Here is a 19,879-nt window from a genome sequence, read left to right as displayed (position 1 = left end):
CCCTCTAATGTGGCCCCTAGTAATCAGCCTATTCATCCTCAACTCCCTATCCAACCCAATCCAAATCTTAACAATAAAGGGGCTTAGCAAGCTGACGCCCTCAACCTGCCTTCATACAGCATCTCCACTGTAGAATTCTATGAGATGCATTTACGATCTAGGTGGCCCGTAGGCGCTCAACGCTCACCAGTTATCATTGAGCAAATTGACAGTGAGGAGAAGGAACCGGAAATGGTCAGAGAGGAACCAAATCGAGTTAACAAAAATCATTCACCTCCTCAATCGTTAGCTACTAAAAAACACCAAGCTGAACCACCCTATCCAGAAAGGTTTGTTGTAAGTAAACCAACCCCTCAAACTAAGTTTGACTTGTTAGGGGAGTTACAAAATTTATTTTTCAATATTCCCCTGCTTCAAGCCATGAAGGACGTACCTATATATGCGAACTCTTAGGGAATATTGTGCTAGGAAGCCTAAAAGGAACTCAAGAGATCTACTCACCATTCACGTAATGGGGAAACTATCAGATTTCATGATGGGAAGGTCCATGCCTGTAAAGTATGGGGATCCCGGGAACCCAATTTTGACCATGCACATTAATGGGGTAGAAATTCCAAATGTATTGGTAGATTTGGGTGCTGCCATAAATGTCATCACTGCTGAAACCATGCATGCATTAGGACTTCATAACTTGAAACACACACCTATGGTGTTAGAACTAGTAGATCGATCTACAGTAAAACCAGTAGGGAAATTAGAATATATCACGATTTCAGTAGATTCATGGCACTATCCTGTGGACTTCCTAGTACTCCAAACACAATCTCCAGCTGGAGGCCATCCCTTGATTCTGGGAAGACTGTGGTTGGAAACTGCAGACGCTTATATTGGGTGTCGGTCTGGGCATATGATCATCTCAAATGGACAAAACACTAAGAATCTAGTGTTATATCTTCCTATGGAACCTAACCCATTAGCAAAATCAGTGGACCACAAGAAATATGTACACAAGAAAGAGTTCAAATTAGAAAATGAGGGGTTAAGACCTGTTATCACTATTGGGTAGGCCCTCCAGTTGAAAGACGAAATAGAAGATTACATAATTACTACCTTTATCAATGATCCTTGTTCTGTTTTAGATCTGAATCAACAAATCCTAGAGTCCCTCTTTAGCTGTGAGACTCAGGAAAGTATTGGAACAGCAGATGGATTCAAGGAGCTAGCTACAGCTATGCCCCATGACAATGTTTCCATGGAAATGGAACTGGGAAAAACCTTGAATATCAATCCAGAGTTGTCGGATTCCCAGAAAAAACAACTCTTGCATGTTCTTTGTGTTATAGACATTTTTGTGCCTCAGCTATAAGCATGAAATGTCCATAATTCAAGGGATCCAAAGTCCCTAAAGATTTTGTTACAGCTCCTAAAGGAACAAGGTCAACCAATGATAGCTTCTCCCAGAAGTTCTCCACCAAAAACCACTCAGAAATAGTCAATTCAGGATCAATTCAGAGGCTCCACTAGCTTCCTGCGTTGAAATGCAGAGTCTATACTGTCTAGGTGCACTGCAACGCAGGTGGAAGCACTACCAGGGTGCGCTGAGCAGGAAATGACAAATGGCAAGCTCAATCAACGAGGTGGAAAGACCCTGGAAGCTTCCAGAATCTTCTCCAATGACACTTGCCTCAATGAATTCGACTAGTGATGAGTAAGAGGTTCTCAACCTCCAAGTGGAAGCAAGAACTGACAGAGAGAAGCCACAAGTCAAAACATAAGCTGACTCATCCTCTCTGCTTACATATATATATGGATCTCTCACCCAGAGGTTGAGGAGGCTGGAATTTTGTACTTTGCAGAGAATCGCTGTTGGTTTGAGATTGAGATTAGCACATTGGGTGATTTATGCTTTGTTGGAGGAGAGGAAGGGATTCCTTTGCTGGGAGGTAGATGCTGGATCGGAGCTCACTTGGTTGTATCTCCTCTTGGACTTTATTATCATATCAATAAACTATTTGAGGTTATCCTACATGTTGTGTACCAATGATGTTTTGTTATGCTTACATGTTTAGCTTAATCTGATCTTGAGCTTTTTATGAATGTATATCTGTATCTTCGTGTAGTTTCTCTCTCTTGTGATCTTGCAGGAATTCGGTAAAGCTGGGTCGGTGAAGGAGCAAGAAGCTGGGAGCTACTGAAGAGAGGAGTGATTTGGATCGACAAACTAGCGGAAGACACAGGTTAGTTAGATCCTTCTTCCTTATTTACATTTCATAAAGAAGAATACTCAATTAGTTTACCTCGTTTGTTGCTAAGGCACTATCACACCTTAGAGTGGGATAGGGGCATTCCGAATTGGATAATTTTCCCAACAACAAATTGGCGACTCCGCTGGGGAAAGTATCTTGTTAGTTTATTTGTGTTTCTATTGTTGTTCTTCTCATAAACTCAGGAGTGCCAAATCGAAATGCATTTGCCATTTTCAAATGCAAAGTAGAGATCTGCCACTCTAGTCCACTCACTGGGCCTGTTTTTATGATCTGAACAAACTGATCCACAAGTGCTCTAACAGCCCTTTGTGATAGATCTTAGTCCTCCTTTAAATCATCCTCCTAATTGTACCTAATTTATAGCTTTGATCCGGCCAAAAACTGTAGATTTAACTGCAAACCGTGACCTAGAACCCAGAAACAACTCTCGTTTCTGCTTCAGCGCAGACTTTGTGAAGAGGTTCTGCATTTCAACGCAGGTCCCATGAAGGCTACCTGTGCTGAAGTTTAGTTTCTCTGTGCTAAGGGCGCGTTGATCAGCCCTTGCCTTGTGCAGCTGTGGTTCCCTGCTTCCTTTTGCTCAGTTTCATCTCTGTTTTTTGCAGCCTGTTATCAGTCAGTGTACCTATCTGAAACCCCTTTTCTTTGCCTCAATTCCACCTCAGTTGTATAAAGAAACTGTATTTGTTCTTTGTGTATTTGTTACATCATTTGCAGTTTCCCATTACAAAAGTAAACTAGTCATACTATCGCCCTTAGATCTAGACCTGTCGTAAGTGTCGTTTTGATCTTAGGAGTGAGTTTGTTTGCTGTTCACAGTTGATTGAGCTTTTACTTTTGTCGTTTGGTTTGAATTTAAGCATTTCTAGTGTCGAAACAAGTAAATCATAAAGTGTCGTAATCGTCTTTTTGATTTTGAAAAAGGAACTTGTTTATGTTTTCACTCGAAATCGAATTCAAATTTGTACAACAGCTTTCTTTTTAGGCATCAATATTAAGAAAGTGAAAACAAATACATGCATATGTGCATTTGCATTTTGATAGTTTGCATGCTTTGATTTAGGGAAAAGTGCATTACAGTGTGCTCTATGCTCTTTGAGAAAAGTTTGTGTCTTCCTTTTCCCCTTGTAGCTAGGATTTTCATTGTTGAAAAGATATAAAAGTTTGCTTATCATCTTTAGACTGCATTTAGGAATTGTATCATACATCTCATGGTGATCCAAAAAGGAAAACTTCTAAGAAAGATCAACCTAAAATAAATTGAATGAACTTAACAACGCTTTGTAACTTAATGCACAACATAGAGGTCTAGGCTAAAGACGTGTTCCGGCGTCGTAAAACCTGGTGACTGTCGATCTCACTGATGGTTGGGTGATTCCTCCTGAGGGACGATAGCGCTAGTACGGATTGTGCTCCCACGTATCGTCGAGTATATATTGGGAGACCCCTATAGGCATAAAACCTTTATCCTTAGGAAGCCATGTCGGCCGCCCTACTGATCGCAATGCACTGAACACAGCATTCGGGAAGATTGACCGCCCGTACCTTAAAAAGTATTCTGCAGTTTTGTGAAAAGTTTGGCACACCCTCTACCTAGAACTCTAGAGCAGTTCCTTTTGGCCTTTTTCAGACTCTATAATGGAAAAAGTCCATCCGAGCATTTGTCACTTCGGGCTCGTTAAAACATTGAAGGAGACTAGAGTCATGTTTAGCTTTTTCTCGACTCTTTAAAATTGAAAAAGCAAGTTGTGTCTAAAGCGTCGTCAAAATTTATTTTAAACAGAACAATCACCCCTTTTTTTTCCTGCGTTGATCTTTAGGTTGAGAAAATGGAACCCACCAACCAAGGAATTCCCCTTGGTGGAAATCCTAGTCCCTTCTCCTCTTGGGGAGATGTTGGTGCGCCCCATATGGCCACATTGTCACTTCCAGGACTGACAATTGGCTTGCCGATCTGGCTCTTCTCAACCAATGTCGTTCAGAACACCACTATTCCTGAACAGTCGAATCAACAGTTAGACCAGTCCAGAGTTGCCCACCAGCCTTCTACTTCCTCTAATTCTTCCTCTCCTCCTTCCTCTTCGCTTGACGGAACTGGTAAAACAAAAAACCAAGTTCCTAAGGAGAAGAAGGAAAAGAAGAAGAAAGAGAAGAAGAAGAAGGAGCCAAAAGCGACTAGGGGCAAACAAGTGTCATCTGACAAAAATCCACACACAGCACTGACTAGGCCTAAATTGCCATGTGTCATATGCAAGGGAGACCACTTCCACAGAGATTGTCCCTGGATCCCTCGGATACTAAGGGACTGGTCTCCCCGTTTGCACAATCCGGTGGCATCAACCTCTGATAGCCATGTTGAATGCATACCGTCAACTAGCGAAAGTGAAGTCCTTGGACAAAAAGGGAGAGCTAGATCTCCCTGTAGACTGTGCGAAGGCGATCACGCCATCCACCGTTGTCCCTTCTTAGACGAAGCGAAAAGAGTTTTGGATGATCGTCCGGTTTCACCATTACGACTTCCTCCTGGATATAAAAAACTCTTGCCGAGTCCTTCGTTAGTTGAAAATCCAGCTGGCCCGCTCAAGTGGTCAGCTGAAGCGCCGGTCATTGAAGATGAACCAGTTGAATCCATACCCAACGAAAGTCAAAAGGCCGAGGCGGCAGTTGACCCGGTCTTGCCTTCAGAGGATTTATCTTCAAATGCTACAGTCACTGAAGAGGATAAAGATGACACCATCCAAATTCTCTTCATCAACACAGACTCCGACGAGCACGGGGGCACTCCCCCCATTCCTTTATCGCAGGAGGGAAGTTCATCAGAGCGATACCCGGCCGTTTACTCGGTCCCACCACCAAGCAACCTAGTTGTCTCCTTCGAATGGAACCAACTAGGCAGACCCCGTTTGCCAGCAAGCATACCATTCAGAATTATCGTCCAAATATACAGAATGGTCATGGCTGGCACCATCATTGATGAAGGGGCATCTGTGAGTATCCTTTCCTCCATTTCTTGGAAAGCGCTTGGTTTGCCAGCGCTTTTGCCTGAAATGAGAAATCTGACAGGCTTTGATAAAGGAACCAGTCGACCTTTAGGGATCCTACCCAATGTGCCTATCACATTGAAAGGGAAGACCGTTCAAATGAACGTGATGGTCGTTCAAGGACCCTTGGATTATAACCTACTCCTTGGACGAGACTATATATATTGCATGGGAGCCATCGTCTCCTCACTCTTTAGAGTAATGTGTTTTCCGCACGAAGGAAGAGTGGTCAAGCTCGTGGACCAGCTTTCATTTCCCGGATCACACATCGCAAATAGTCATATACCATCCCTAAATGGTCTCTTCACACAAGAAATGTCTCAACCCACGGTCCATCCTCCCGATGAGCGCGAGTAATTCGGAAGGATATGACTGGAACCCAGGGGGCATGCGTCCTGGTCTGCTTCGGCAGGAAAACTTTGGGTATAGGGTAGGTTTCCGCGGGAGAATATGACTAGTCTGTACCCCGTCTGTCTTGGAAGAGGGGTTATTCTAGAATAAGATTCTTTTGTCAAAGTTATGTGTTTGGCGCTCGTTATCACTCACCTTTGTCTATCTTGGTAGACACCGCCGAAGAAATGTTTTCTTTGAAAGATTAATAGAACAATCTTTGGGTAACCTGAAAGAGGTAGGCCTTTCCTGGTAGAACAAATGTTTTATCTGCAAATTGAGAGGTAACCTTGAAATCGTACTTTATGCCTGGGGGCATGCAAACCTTTTTGAGTGCAAGCAAGGGGTGGCTATTTATTTTTTAAATTTTTAGGTCCTCCCTTTAAACTTGTAGGTCTAACCCTTTAAACTCGTAGGATTAGTCGTTTCCGAACTTGCATAACGAAAGGATGCGGGGCATAGCTTTGGTAAGGCGCAAGCTCCATAAAAAATGGCATCTTACATGAGACATTCTTATCATATGACTGGATAATCGAGTAGTTTTAGCACATAGTTCATGCTCGTTAAAAAATAAACATAAGATCGAGCAGTTTTAACACATAGTTCATGCTCGCTAAAAAATAAACATAAGACTGAGCAGTGTTTTTCCGCGTTCAAGCTCGTTAAAAAAATGAACTACCCTCTGGTAAATAACCACCGTGAATGTAACATTATCAGCCATTAAAGCCTTGGTCGTGTTTGCACCGTCACCTCCACTTTTCCATTGGCCGATCATTCACCTCCATTTGATTGTTTACCCATTTTGAGGAACAGCTGCGAAGAGTGATTTCACTAGCCATCCTTGTGACACTGCCGTGATTGGAAAGTTCCAACCCTTACCTGGAATCAGCTGCTACCCGTTTTACCACTCGTTCCTCAAAAGATGAGTCTTCTTTAAGCTCTTTTCATCTAACTCGTAAAATATGAAAAGATTGCCGAGTTTTGGCCTTCTAGCTCGTTAAAGCGACCGGAAGTGCTATCCCTCCTCTAGATTTTAATCTTTTTGGACCTGAGGGATTATTGCACAAAAAGATCGAGCGCTTGTTTTGTTCGACTCGTTAAAACTATCGAAAACTCATCCCTTCTGTATTGTTTTATACTTTTTCAGACTTAAGGGATTAGATGACGAAAAAGGACTTTCGGAGTTGACTTTACGTACCTTTTCAGACTCTCTAAAAATGAAAAGGGACCGAGTTATCTTTGTCGTTAAACTCGTTAAAAAACGTAAAATAGCGACAAACTTGTCTTTAGATGAGAACGAGTTTCACTATCGCTAGGCTCGTTAAAACATAGCGATGGGTTTGCCCGAAGGGAAAATTATAGAACAAGCACATGTTATCCTCCTCAAGCTTGACAAAAATAAAGAGGTACTGGTCAGCAATGACTGGGGAAAAATTGGGAAGAAACTCAAAGAAGTTTATTGGTAGCAAGTCGCTCTTGAACATGACACTTCCACTCTGTGCCTGAGTCGGGTTGGGTTGTTTCATTCACCGGTCACATCGCCATGGTCTCGCCATACCATCCACCTTTGGGGTAAATGCTACCAATCCATCACACAAGTGTCGCCGATATGTTCAAGAGAAGTCATCCAGAGAAGTCAACCGTGTCCCATCCACTACTATACATTATCCTTCATTCTTTCATGACCGCCACCCTGAACTATATATCATCAGATCGTTTTCACCTCCATCAAAATCATTTGCTCCGTTCCGTGTCAATGATGTGGGATACATTAAGGCCCTCCTTTGATGGATCGCTTCTTGTCAACATCAGCTCATTATCCAAGAAGTTGATCTAGGGACACCCCCTTCAGTACTTTGAAGCTTGCATGCCTCAATGGCAAGTTTCTCACTTCCGGCGACAGGTATACATCAATGACCTTCGACTGAAAGATTTTGCGTGGTGTTCGACGCCAAGTCCTTTATTCACACCACGTGAAATGTACTGCAGTACCTTGAGGGTCATTATCATTATCGGTGATTCCTCTCGCGCTTGTTAACGGTTTACATCATTGACCGGTAATCAAGCGATGTCTTTCCATGTTCGACTCCAGAACATTTCTCACATGGATCGACTTGTACTTAGAGTGAAGATCGAACGAGTTTGAAGACCCCGGATCTAGTTTCATCCATCTAGGATGCGATATATATTCAGGAAAAATAAAGACATTGACATGTACAGCATTGCAGCACAGACAATCATCCTACCAAAGGATGATGATTTCAGCAGGATCATCAGTCTATCATCAGACAATTGTCTGTCCTATGTACACAAAAATGAATTTATAAAGCTGAGCATGGGAATGCCCGCCTCAGCTAGATCATGAAAACAGTATGAAAAATAATGTATTGTATTGTATCTTATTACAGGTCTCCCCCAGCATTGAATGAACTTTGGATCCTCCTAATAAAGCATTTCACCCGATAAACGGCCTCATACTTTAGGGGGCAACTGTTATAGACATTTTTGTGCCTTATAGCTATAAGCATGAAATGTCCATAATTCAAGGGATCCAAAGTCCCTAAAGATGTTGTTACAGCTCCTAAAGGAACAAGGTCAACCAATGACAGCTTCTCCCAGAATTTCTCCACCAAAAACCACTCAGAAATAGTCAATTCAGGATCAATTCAGAGGCTCCACTAGCTGCCTGCGTTGAAATGCAGAGTCTACACTGGCTAGGTGCACTGCAACGCAGGTGGAAGCACTACCAGGGTGCGCTGAGCGGGAAATCACAAATGGCAAGCTCATTCAACGAGGTGGAAAGACCTTGGAAGCTTCCAGAATCTTCTCCAATGACACTTGCCTCAATGAATTCGACTAGTGATGAGTAAGAGGTTCTCAACCTCCAAGTGGAAGCAAGAACTGACAGAGAGAAGCCACAAGTCAAAACATAAGCTGACTCATCCTCTCTGCTTACATCTATATATGGATCTCTCACCCAGAGGTTGAGGAGGCTGGAATTTTGTACTTTGCAGAGAATTGCTGTTGGTTTGAGATTGAGATTAGCACATTGGGTGATTTATGCTTTGTTGGAGGAGAGGAAGGGATTCCTTTGCTGGGAGGTAGATGCTGGATCGGAGCTCACTTGGTTGTATCTCCTCTTGGACTTTATTATCATATCAATAAACTATTTGAGGTTCTCCTACATGTTGTGTACCAATGATGTTTTGTTATGCTTACATGTTTAGCTTAATCTGATCTTGAGCTTTTTATGAATGTATATCTGTATCTTCGTGTAGTTTCTCTCTCTTGTGATCTTGCAGGAATTCGGTAAAGCTGGGCCGGTGAAGGAGCAGGAAGTTGGGAGCTACTGAAGAGAGGAGTGATTTGGATCGACAAACTAGCGGAAGACACAGGTTAGTTAGATCCTTCTTCCTTATTTACATTTCATAAAGAAGAATACTCAATTAGTTTACCTCGTTTGTTGCTAAGGCACTATCACACCTTAGAGTGGGATAGGGGCATTCCGAATTGGATACTTTTCCCAACAACACTTTGGAAACACAAAGAAGCCTTTGCCTAGGACTACTCAGATATGAAGGGAATTCCTGCTAATCTGTGCACTCATCACATATACATTAAGGAGGATTGTCATTTTCTAAGGCAACCCCAGAGAAGAATGAACCCTGCCCTAAAAAACATTGTTAAGGAAGAGCTCCAAAAGTTGCTGGACGTGGGATTTATCTACCCTATTTCAGACAACCAATGGGTTTCCCCATTGGTAATGGTCCCTAATAAAAACAATAAATGGAAAATATGCATGGACTACAAAGAATTAAACAAGGCAACTTAGAAAGACCATTTTTTGTTACCATCCATTGACCAAGCCTTGGATACATTAGTGGTAATGAAGGTTTTTTCCTTCCAGGACAGATTTAGTGGGTACAATCAGATACAAATAGCTCCTGGAGATCAGGATAAGACCACATTTACATGCCCTCGGGGAACATTTGCATACAGAGTCCTCCCATTTGGTCTCTGTAATGCACCTGCAATGTTTCAAAGGGAAATTTTGTGGATCTTCTCTAATCTGATGGATGATAGTGTCAAAATCTACATGGACGATTTCATGGCATATGGAGATTCATTTGAAGAACCATTAGGGAAGCTAGAAAAAGTTCTTGAAAGATGCAAGCAGGTGCATGTCTCCTTAAGTATGGAAAAATGCCTTATGATGATGAATGAAGCAATAGTCCTAGGACACTTGCTTTCAACTACAAGAATCCAGATGGATCCAGCCAAGATAAAGGTAATACAACATTTTCCAATACCCAAAACACCCACTCAGGTACGTAGCTTTATCGATTGTGCTGGTTATTACAGGCGCTTTATAGAAAATTTTGCTAAAATAGTACATCCGCTTTTTCAATTACTGACAAAAGATGCAGACTTTGTGTGGATAGATGACTGTGATGCAACCTTTGTGAAGATCAAGGAACTGGTCCATAATGCTCTGATACTTAAAGGACCAGACTAGGCATTACCATTCCATATTCATGTTGATGCTTCCCAAACAGCAGCTGGGGCAGTTTTGGGGTAGCAGGTGGATAAGGTACCATATGCAGTTTACTATGTTAGCAAGAACTTGGCCTCTGCTGAGTTAAACTACACAACGACTGAAAAATAATTCCTTGTTGTCATCTACGCCATCAACAAGTTCTGACACTATATCACTAGTTACCCCACCTTTCTACACATGGATCATCCAGCCATTAGGTATCTGATGAATAAACCCGTTACTCTTGGTCGTATTACAAGATGGCTTTTACTACTTCAAGAATTGGATATTACCATAGTAGACAAACAAGGAAAGGACAACGTGGTTGCTGATTTTCTGTCTAGATTAGAAAACAATACCGAAGGTACACCTATCGAAGATAGCTTTCCAGATGAATATCTTTTTACAATTTCCACTAACACTCCGTGGTACATAGATATTACTAACTATCTTGCTACAGGAAAGGTACCTCGTCATTTTTCATATAAGGACCAATAGAAAATTATTCATCATAGTACCCGATATTCATGGATGGCGGGATACCTCTTTCATATGGGGGTGGATCAAAATATTCAGCGCTGTGTATCAGAGGATGATATCTATGTGATATTGAAGGCCGCCCATAGTGGGCCTTGTGGAGGACATTTTGCAGATAAAAGAATAGGCCACAAGGTGCTGCAAATGGGATACTATTGGCCTTCTATCTTTCGAGATGCTAGAGATTATGTCCAAAGATGTGACAACTATCAACAGATGGGACAACATAGAAATTAGATGAAATGCCATTACAGCCCCAGATGGTCCTGGAACCTTTTGAGAAATGGGCCATTGATTTTTTTGGACCCATCAACCCACCTTCCCATCAGAAGGTTCACATCTTGGTCTGTACTAATTATGTGACTAAGTGGGTGGAAGCCAGAGCGATTATGAAAGCAACATAACAGGTGGTGGTAGACTTTCTTTTTGAAGATATTTTTGCCCGATATGGTACCTCGAGAGAAATTGTTTCAGATGGAGGAGCACAGTTCACATCCCACATGATAGAGAGGCTTATGCATAAATATGGGGTCAAACACAGAGTGACAACTCCTTGCCATCCCCAAGCGAATGAACAGTTAGAAAGTACAAACAAGGTATTGGAGAATATATTGACAAAAACTATAGCAAGTCATCGCCAAGATTGGTCACAGAAACTCCGAGAAGCTCTTTGGATGTATAGGACGACATGGAGAAATACAACTGGGTTTTCACCATTTGAGCTAGTCTATGGGAAATCTCCCTTGTTTCTGGTTGAATTCAAGATCAATATGCTCAGAACATCTTTAGAAGTAGGATTAAACTTATTAGAGGCATAGAAACACCAGCTGGAACAACTCAATGAATTAGATGAGATTCGTTCAGTAGTTGTCCAGAGAACTACTACTATCCAACAACAGAGAATGAAATGGCATGATAAATTTATCAAGAATAAGGTGTTTCATATAGGGGACTGGGCATTGTTATATGACTCCCGGTTCAAATATTTTAAAGGAAATATTCACATTCATTGCATGGTACCCTATGAAGTGGACGTTGTATTCACCAATGGCACAGTTAGATTGGTTACAGTAGATGAAAATTGTACTTCCTTCCTAGTGAATGGACACCGTCTGAAGTTATACCACCATCCAACTTCTAAAGATGCCTTCTTAAAACATCTTTCTGATACATCTGGTTTGATGGTTTTTGGTGTAGAGAATGCTCCCTCTACCATATCTATATATATATATATATATATATATATATATATATATATATATATATATATATATATATATATATATATATATATATATATATATATATATATATATATATATATAGTTTTGTTGAGGGCCCCGAAATCGGGTCAACAACAAGGGGGATACCCACCCGGTCGGGAACCTGGTTGGCAGCTCCTTGCCCATTTGGTGTAGCGGGTCCGACTGGGGATGATGGGACCAACTTACCAATCTAAAAGATGTGTGTGTGTGTGTAGATTTTGAAGATACTAATCAAAAGGTAATTTTAAACTAATTTAATTCTAGACTCTAAACTGACTCTATGCTATTGTAATCTAACAAAAACAGCACATCTAATCTATACTAACCCGGGGTAAAATTCTTTCATTATGCGATCTAAAAAGATTTCATACAACAACTGGTAATAAAGATCATTCAGCTATCATAAGAATATAAATCAATTAAGATGAACCATTCTGCATAAGAAGTTAGGCAAAACAGTTGTGAACAGCATATCGCATAATCAGTTGTTCATATGTCAAGCACAAAAAAATGATTCCACCGTACAAAAGTGCCAAATGGTAATCCAGACATTCATACATTAACATATAAACAAATCAGTTGTATATCACTCTAAGAATATGAGCAGAAATTAATCAAGAGATAAAAGTACCATTTATGACTGATTTCACTCACAAACTTCAAGCAATAACGATTTATATCTACTTACTTATAACATCTACTAAGAGTACAGAAGTGCAACATCAGTAGCAGACATTAAAATGCAAACATAAATAAATCTCGATCCATCCATTCATCAAAAACCCCCTCCGAGGGTGCAAAAGTGCATGTTCTGAGGACATGTTTTTTGACAAATTTCCGGACCCTTCTCCAAATTCCATGAGAAGGGTTAAATACTACTAACTAACTAATCTTAATTACACAAATTTAGGGAACGGCTTCAAATGACCGCCGTTTCACTAAAGAAAATTTATTTCTAAAAATTGAATCTAATTTCTAACCGTTTCTGTATCTACTCCTTAGTGCTGTAAGCAATGTGATGTTCGCCTGGAAAGAGTCAGCTGGTTGTCTTTTCATTTTGCTCGGGCGATGAAAGTAGAAATAACAAAAGCTGGCACCTCTTTCTGACAACTTAGAATATATTTTTGAAAATCTCCCTCTGACTGGGTGTTTTTTGCTGTGTGTATACTTAGTATAACCCAGATTTCTTTCAAACTGATTGTGTTGTTGCTATTTCGGTTTCCGGCCGTGTGAATGACTCAATGAGTTAGGGATTTCGTTGCCTGAACAATCTTAAGTATTGAAAATTGCTTCCATTCTTTGTTCCAAGCTTTTCTGAAGCATCATCCCTTTTCAGCGTTTTTCTTTTTGCTTTACCCAATCTGAGCTTCAGGATCTTTTGCAAACATGCTACTTTTGTGCGCCTTTGACTCTGAGCCTTTGATAGTCTATTTTCATCAGTGTTTTTGGAGTGATACTCTAGATTCTGCGGCTCTGCTGCATGCGGCATTCATTTGCGAAGGCATCTCCTCTCTGTTCTTCAAGTATTGGCGTTCTCCCCTTTTCCTTGGATGTTTCCTGCATATAGATTTATATCAGTTACTGCCTTACAGTTTACGCAAAGGAAAAGAGACATGACAAAAAGATTGACATGAAAGCTTTAAACTCTAATGAATGCATAATCATGACACTCATAATGACTTGACTCTTCGAAAAATGCAACATGATCATCTTTGGATATTCAGGCGTGCAATCATTAATTTCCCTTAGGGTGAGCGCTCGATTTTGGGTTTACAGATCATGCCGAAGAAACTTTGCGATGAGTGGTTTTTGCGATTCGTATCGCAGCAATTAATAGTCTCATTCGTCGCAGGTCGCAAATCGCAAAATCGCAGTTTGTAGGATCGCAGATCGCAAATCGCAATATCGCAATTTTCATTTGCTCGTTGTGTGCTGCTTTTGCGACATTTGCGATATGCGACGTCGCATATCGGCCGTCGGCGATTCCTTTTTATTTTCCTTTAAGGGCGCTTTCAAAGTATGCGATGCGATGAATTTCGCATCGCTTCTTTGCAGCTTATTTACGCGCATAGGAAAACTCTTCACTCTCTCTCTGTGACGCGATATAGCTTTTAGGGAGTTAAATACAAAAATTTGGATAAAAATATTTTTGGGATTTTTTGTTAAGGGTCCCCCTTTGCTTGATATTATTGCTAATACTAAACAAAGAGGGGGTTTGTTGTTGACCACAACAATGGCGATTCACTATGAAGAACTAGTTATCTCTGCTTTTCTATTGACATTTCCACTTCCGAAACAGAAAAGTTTTCATATGTCTAAATTTTGTTATGGACAGATAGAGTAGATTACCCCTCATCCTGTCAATGATACTTTGCTTCAACCCTTCTTTTATTCCAATTGTCTGCTTCCCTAGGCTTAGTTCTTGCATTCATACCAGACATTACTCGGTCCTTTTTAAAAGATAAAATAAGGTCTTCTCTGCATGCTGGCTTTAAAGTATGCTCATTTGTCGTAGGTAGAGCCTCTGCTGCCCGCAAGCGTCCATAGCCTCGACAGCGTTACCATGTTATCCAGCAATGATCCTTTTTCCTGCTTGAGGTTATTTACAAAATTTCAAAGAAAAATCCTTTTTGGCACTTTTTCCTTATTTACTCTCTAAAGAACAATGTCTTGGTTTGGTGGCCAAATTATGACACAGTCATTCACTTGATTTACACTTTTGCTGAACAAGCTGGCTCGTGATGAGACCCCTTGTCTTTTGATTGCAACAATCTTGAGTCGTTGCCCTGTTTTGATAGACAGTATTGGCAAAGTCAGCAAGTTATAATATCTGTGATCATGATAAGCCGGCTCGTGATGAGACCTCTTATTCTTTGAGATATAGTGCTTTCTCGGATTGTTTCTCTGAATGCTGCGGTTTCCTTTGGCAGGGAGGAAGTCATTGTTTTTCCTTAAGAAAGCTCTGGACGACAATAATAGAGTTTTGAAAGTAACATCTTTGCAGAGAATATTTATTTTATTATTGATGATACCTTTCATTATGTTGGGATAAAACAATTTTTAACCAAAGGTTGATTTCATCAAAGTCTTTCGAAAGGTTGAAACTAATATCATTATTCAGGCTAAAGTTAACTCTATTTGTCAATAATAAAAATCAGATTTTTCGAAAAGTTTTGCTATTTGTACAAGTGAAATCAAAATCTGATAGAGAGTAGTGTGCTCTTTCATGAATCTTATTCAATGATCATTTACAACCGGTTTTATTTATACGAAAGAGAAAAAATAAATAAAAGAAACTAAAACTATCCTACAAAAAATAGAAGAGTGATCTTCTATGGAAAATACATTTTAAGAATCTGTCCATTCACAGGCAAAGAATCTCTTCTACCTGCCAAATCCTGCAACACAAACGTCGATGGGCCTATGACTTCTACAATCTGAAAATGACCAAGCCACAACTTCTGAAATTTCGTATATTTGCCCTTTTCTTCATGTGCCTTATCCCATTTCAAAACTAAATCTCCCATCTGAAAGTTCTTTCTGGTTATGATGGCCGAGTCAAAAGAGGATTTTATTAGCGCTTGGTGGTAAGCATGGGTTTTCTTAGCTTGCTCTCGGCATTCTTCTAGTTTGATTATTTCCATCTGTCTTAATTGTAAAGAGGAAGTAGATACCTCATCGATGTGTTGTACTAGAGACAAAGAGGGAATGACTAAGTGAGTTGGAAGAACCACTTCTTTCCCATAAACTAAATCAAAGGGAGAAGTGCCGATTGAAGCTTTCTTCGTGATTCTATCTGCCCATAAAGCATTTACCAACGCTTTGTGCCAATTCTTTTGGTTTTGGTCGACTGTTCTTTTGATAATCCTGATTAGGTTTTTGTTTGTTGATTCAGCCAACCCATTACCTTGCGGATAGTAATTAGCAGAATATTTCAATTTGAACCCTCTTTTTAATGCAAACTCAGTCATTGCATTTCCAGAAAAGTATGATGCATTATCAAACATTAAGGCCGTTGGCAACCCAAACCTAGTGATGATAAATTGATCTATGAATTCAATAATGTTTTCAGAATTAACTGTCTTGAGAGGAACTGCTTCTACCCATTTAGTAAAATAATCTGTTGCCGTGAGGATATACCTATGCTGCTTAGAAGAGTGAGGAACGATCTCACCTATTATGTCCAAGCCCCATTGGTTGAATGGTTGCTCGATGTTGACCGGCTGTAGTGGCATGGACGATTTCCTTTGTTTCCCTGCAGCAGTCTAGCAGATTTGGCATTTCCTTACGTAATTGTATGAGTCTTTGAACAGTGTGGGCCAATAATATCCTACACGTAAGATCTTATGCACAGTAGTCTCTCCAGCATAGTGTCCACCTGCTGGTCCATCGTGGAGTTCCTGCAAAACCTTTTCGGCTTCAGTTTTCTCAAGACACCTAAGAAGTACAGAATCGTAATTCTTTTTAAACAGAACATCATTTATGAGCTGGTATTGTTTAGCTTTCAATATTAGAGCTCTTTTCTTGGTGTGATCCAAATGCGATGGAGCATACCCGTTCTTAAGATAATAAATGGTGTCCGCATATAAGATTCTGCGTCGTTTAGTCTTACCTCATACGTGTGTACCTCTTCAGATGAGTTCTCAGGAATTTGCGATGCTCCAGCTAACATCTTGCAGAAGCCTTGACCTCTTACGATGTTTTCTAGTTTGATCTCAAGATTGTATTCTTGTAGAGCGGTAATCCAATTTGCTCTCTTTTCGCCCACATCCTTCTGTACCAAAAGGTTTCTTACCGTTGGAAACGGTACTACGACTTTGGTATGGGCTTTAAGTAAGAAAGGTCTGAAATATTTGATCGCTTTGAAAACAGCATAAGCTTGTTTCTCCACGTATGAGTAATTGAGTTTAGCACCTTGTAAGTTCGAGCTAAAGAATGCGATTGGAGCTTCTGCCTTTTCTTGATTTACTTGAGTCAAAATCGCGGCATAAGATTTCTCTGAGGCAAAAGTGTATAAGATGAAGGATTCTGAAAATTTTGGGGTAGCTAAAGATGGAGCGTTGATGATAGTTTGTTTGATCAAGTTGAATGCTTCGTGCTCATCTATGCCCCATTTAAAATTTGAATTCTTTTTTATCATATTTTGTAAAGGAGAAATAATACGTGAAAAATAGGGGACAAACCTTTTTACAAAATTGATTTGTCCAAGGAAAGATTGCATGGCTTTTTTGTTATGGGGTATGGATATTTCAGAAATTTCTTTGATTCTGTCAGGTTCAATGTGAATACTAGATTTCGACACTATGAATTCGAGCAATTTCCCTTCACTTAATGCGAAAAAAGATTTCTTTGGGTTAAGTGAAATTCCATACCTTAAGCATCTTTGAAAGATCTGTTTCAAATCTTTGAGATGGTCGCTTCGCTTCTTGGAGTACACTGTTATATCATCCAGGTAAATCACTACCGATTTATTGACCAAACCTTTAAACGCGATGTCCATGGCTCTCTGAAAGGTAGCGCCGGCATTGATCAGACCCAATGGCATCTTCCGATATGCGTATGTGCCCCACTTGGTTCGGAATGTGGTTTTCAACTGATGTACCAGCACTTGATTGTATCCTGAAAATCCATCCAGGAAAGACATTAATTCTGAGCCCGCTACTATCTGTAGTATTTGCTCCATAGGTGGGAGGGGAAAATTGTCTTTCTGACAGGCTTTGTTGAGATTCCAGAAATCAATACAGATTCTAATATCTCTGTTTTTCTTCCTAACAGGCACCATATTGGATACCCATTTGGAGTGTCTGACGGGGAAAATTATTCCGGCTCTCAATAATTTATTTAGCTCAGTCTTTATCTGATTTTCTAAGTTGGGGTGGATTTTTCTGAGCTTCCGCTGGACAGGTTTTTCATTGTCAATCATAGGGATAGTGTGTTGAATGATAGAAGTGTTGTATGTTTTCAGCTCATCGTAATTCCACGCAAAAAAGTTTTTGAATTGTCTCAGAAGACGGATATATGCTGATTTTTCTTCAGAGGCCAGGCCGTGGCCTAGATTAACGTTTTGTGGCTTCTGATCGGTTCCTAGGTTCACTAATTCATAGTTCAGAGTTGAACTGTAGAGTTTAGAATTGGCAGACCTTTTAAACCGACTTTTCAAATCATATAAATCTTCTAACTTAACCACCGATTTAGGTATAGCATTATCAGTGCTATTTTGCTGAATTTGGTGATCATGATGGTCTTCGTCAATTATTTGATTTGAGTAGGATCCTTCAGAAGTGAGGAAATTTACGATGTCTGGATCGTCATTGAATACTCTCCAGTTGGTGATGTTGTCAGGGATGGATGGTTTAAAGATTAATTCTATTGAAAACCTATTGGGACTAAAATCTTCGGAGGGAATCAGTCTAGAGGCTACGTTAGCTAACAGGTCTGCGCTCGCATTTTGGAGTCTTGGGATTGACGAAATATTGAATGCTATGAAATGTGAAGTCAGATCTTGTACTAAAGATTGATAGTGCTTTAAATGACTTGACAAGCAATGTATGGTGTAACGTACCTGTTTGACGACAATTTTGGGATCTCCAAAGACTTGAAGATACTTAACATTCAAGCCGATTGCTTTGTATAGGCCTTGCACCAAGGCTTCGTATTTCGCTGTATTGTTTGTGCAATCGAACTCAAGTCTGCATGTAAGCATGGTCTTGTTCCCATCTGGGTTAATCAGAACGCATCCTGCTCCTGCTCCCTCGTTAGATTTAGAGCCATCAAAATATAATTTCCAAAATAAAGATGTATTTACAGAACTATCTAAAAAATTAAAACACCTTGAATCATCAGTTTGGGAAAAGTTTTCAACTTGGGACACAACTGAATTTTCTAAGTAAGGTGAAGTGTGAGCATTGAAATTGCCGAGGAAAGAATCTACCGAGTAATTGCCTATGATACTACTGTTGTATGCTATTGCTTCGTTCTCTCCTTCCAATTCTGTCACTATGTACTTTTGGTGCAATTCTCGTTCAACCTTTATTTGATTGGGTTTGCCGTTGTAGGGTAACCACATGTGCGACCAGTCGGTTGAGAAATATCCGTGGAGTTTCTCGGACCAATCCCTGCTAAGAATTAAACCATAGAATTCAGGGATATCAGCCACTAGAATGTCGATAACCTGACATACTTTCGGGTTAGACGACAATCTTATGGTCACCTGGTTAAGTTCACCAATCACTTCGACTTGAGATCGATCAAGTTGAACTATGCGCACTGCAGATTTCTGAGGCTGAACATTCAATTTGGCACATATTGATCTGGGTAGAATATTCGTTGAAGCACCAGAATCAATCAGGCAATTGTGCACGTTTTTATTGAAAATTTCATAAGTGAGGAGAAAAGGAGGAGTATGGGATCTTGACCTTCCTCCAATCAAGGCAATGTCATTCGGATCAATCTTATTGATCATGTTGGTCGGAGATCTTCCCATGTTGTGGGAAGCTACAGCTGTAGGTAAAGATGTAGTAGGCACAGCATGTAATTCCTTCATCATTATTTTCTGTTGATGTTTCAATTTGCTCAATTCGTAGAGAGTGATATTAGCCCTAGTCTTTTTCATGTCATCGATAATGTTATACTCCATTTCATCCGACACTATCAGTGTTCTTGATGGAGGTGCTTGATCTGATTAGACTGGGCTAAATTGGGTCGCTCTAGCAGTTGTTTTCTTTGTTGCGACCTTATCTTTTCTTGCAGGGCTTGCGCCCTTCTGTTTAGGGGTAGTTTGGGGAGGATCAAGTTGATTTTTGCTTCGTGTGCTAACCGGAAATGCTTCTTGATCCTCTTCTT

General features: G+C 40.3%; 1 pseudogene; it reads right to left on the bottom strand.

Moving 5' to 3' along the window:
• The window catches only part of LOC149157616 (homeobox-leucine zipper protein HOX9-like), a 108,973-nt pseudogene that overhangs the window by 507 nt on the left and 88,587 nt on the right, over positions 1–19,879 (bottom strand).

This window comes from Pinus tabuliformis, chromosome 5_2 (genome assembly GCF_031772625.1).
Source record: "Pinus tabuliformis cultivar Carrire ecotype Pingquan chromosome 5_2, CPIR1, whole genome shotgun sequence".
Taxonomy (NCBI): Eukaryota; Viridiplantae; Streptophyta; class Pinopsida; order Pinales; family Pinaceae; genus Pinus; species Pinus tabuliformis.
Note: the sequence above shows the minus strand (reverse complement) of the source record. Positions and strands in the feature narration are given on the sequence as shown.